Source organism: Pinus tabuliformis, chromosome 5_2 (genome assembly GCF_031772625.1).
Source record: "Pinus tabuliformis cultivar Carrire ecotype Pingquan chromosome 5_2, CPIR1, whole genome shotgun sequence".
NCBI classification, from domain to species: domain Eukaryota; kingdom Viridiplantae; phylum Streptophyta; class Pinopsida; order Pinales; family Pinaceae; genus Pinus; species Pinus tabuliformis.
Window position 1 is genome coordinate 1,031,854,068 of NC_142306.1, and position 2,702 is coordinate 1,031,856,769.

Here is a 2,702-nt window from a genome sequence, read left to right on the forward strand (position 1 = left end):
GCACCCTCTGCGTTAAGCACAGTGCGTACCCGTACGCACTTTTGCTGTGTACACAGAGCGTGGCCACACCTGTGCAAACAGGCTGCCTGCGTACCCCTGTCAAAAGCTTAGAAAATTTCCATTTTTTCCTTTTTCTCCTATTAGATTTTGTTTATAGCTTGTTTTTGCTGCCCAGATCCACTGTTCACCTGTCAGAAGCTTTCATCTTGGCTAATTTCATTGGCATTCCTGCTTTAAGCTTTTATCAATTGGGTGTTTTGAGTCTCTTTTTTGAGAAATTCTAAATTTGATTTCCTTTGGTCATTACTTGGAGGTTTGTCTCAGTCTTTTCACAATTTTGCATCTTTTTGCTTTTGTTTTTGCAAAAAAATTTCCCCCTCATTCGCCGGGGGGGGGGGGGGGGGCTAAATTGTGTATGAGTGTTAATCGCCTTTGAGTGTTTTTATTTTTGATCTTTGGAACTCTCACCCAATTTTCTCGACTTGCACTTGATTGGTTCTTAGATTACATTAGAATCGTCTTGTGTTTGAGAATTCTCTTGCATAGATCACATTTGCATAATTAGAATTCTCATTTTCAGAATATGAATGAAAAATGTGCATAGATTACATTTGCATACTTTTCAAGTGAATTGTGCATAGATTACAATTGCATAGTTTACATTCTGAAAAATCAATCGTAGATTTAGATCAGTTTTCTTTGATTTGAATTTACACAAAAATAAAAATAAAAATAAAAATTTTTGGAATTGATTTGCATTAGTTTTTCTTGATGAAATTAGTGCATTAGAGAATTTGTTATATTTTCTCTTAGTGATCAATTTTTTGCATTGTTGGAAGTGAATGGAAACTCTCTCCTTGCTTTAGTTAGGATTCATCGAATTGAAAAGATTACATTATCATATTTGATTGCATTCAGTTGAGTCGGGTCATAACACCATTGGTTTCATATCCATTTACCCATTTGAGTAATAACAGCCTTAATAACACAGCGCTTAATTAAAATTCATCTAGTAATTTTTACATTTCTAGGGCTCTGAAACACCAATATAGATCAGGCTAGTGTCTTGGAGTAGGAGAGTAATTAACTCTCCAAGACAGCAAAACCAAACAAGTAACTCATCTTGTGGTAGGATAAATCCAGCTGTTACATTTATGCTCTGGGAAAGCTCCTCTTAAAGGAGAAGCACGAGATCGTGTCCGAACCAGTGAGGGGATCAATCCTCCTTCATTGGGAACGACGCCAGATACGCACGTACTACAAACGGTAAACCTCGTATTAACCATTGTCGAGGAGCCTGGGGTCACTTTTCGGTAAACCTTGGATTATTGTCAAGGAGCCGACAAGGGGATTGAGCTTGTTACTCTGCCCTTGCGTGTTGTCGGATCGTAGACTGTTCCCCCAGGTATATTTGTTGCTGTTGGTGACCTTAGTGACTATTATCTTTAGGGTTCTACCTAAGGTGACGGTGGAGGGAAGATCCCACTGTACCTGGAGCAGACGTCGGCTAGACTCACTTGGATTTTCTGGGGGGTTCACTTCACTCGAGACGGTTAAAGTGGAGGAACTTGGTCCAGTCTATTCATTAAGCAGGTTGTCGGGGTAACTGTTCCACCCGCCATTTCTGTACTGAATTCTGCGATGTTGGATTTCATCACCAACTAGTGTTTTCGGTCCGGAAAGTTACTGTTTGTGTGTGGTTTGACTCCTAGATTTGATAGCGCGTGTTAATTTGTTTGTTTTTACTTTTAGAGACCATAGGTGTGAATTGTGAATTTTAATTGTTAGGTGTGAATTGTGAATTGTTAATTTTAGTTATAAATTGTTAATAAAATTCACTGAAGTTGAATATAATGGCAAATGTTCCGGAATTTACCAACCTAGGAACCCCTCCTAACGAGAATCCTAGTACTTTTCCTTACTTTGGAAATGTTGGTCCTCCTTATATGGCTACTTTGTCATTACCTGGATTTACAATAGGTTTACCGATATGGTTATTTTCAACTTCGTTGGCCCAAAGTACTCCAATTGTTCCACCTCAACCGAATGCTTCACCTCAACAGAGTTCACCATCTCAACATCACCAACCTTCTGTTGACCCTTTACCTTCTTCGCCTAATTTTTCTTCCTCCATTTCTTCCTCTTCGCTTGGTAACAACCTTGATGCTAGTAACCAGGTGGCTAAAAAGAAGAAGAAAGGGAAGAAGAAGAAGCAAGATAAGAAAGAAGTCAACCAACCAACCATGGCTGTAAGTGTTAGTTGTGTTGAGGAAAACTCCGACATGCATCGTAAACCCAAATACCCTTGTAGGCTTTGTAAGGGTGACCACTTCCTTGTCAATTGTCCTGGTATTCCAAAGGTCCTAGAAGTATGGTCAGAAAAATCTCATCAACTTTCCATTGATCCATCAACCAGTGATAGTCAGGTTCCTGGGAAAAAGGGTAAAGTTAGGTTTCCTTGTAAGTTATGTAAAGGGAGTCATCAAACTCACATTTGCCCTCACATGGATGAAGCCTCAACATTGTTGGAAAACCTTACTGTTCCACAGCAAGAATTTCCAACTGGTTACCGTAAACTTTCTCCCAACCTACCGTCAACTGACGGAGTGGTCGATTCAATTTCACATTCGGTCGATCACACTCTTCCATTGGAGAGTGAAACTCATGTCACTCAGGTTGATGATCCTTTAGTTGATCAAGTG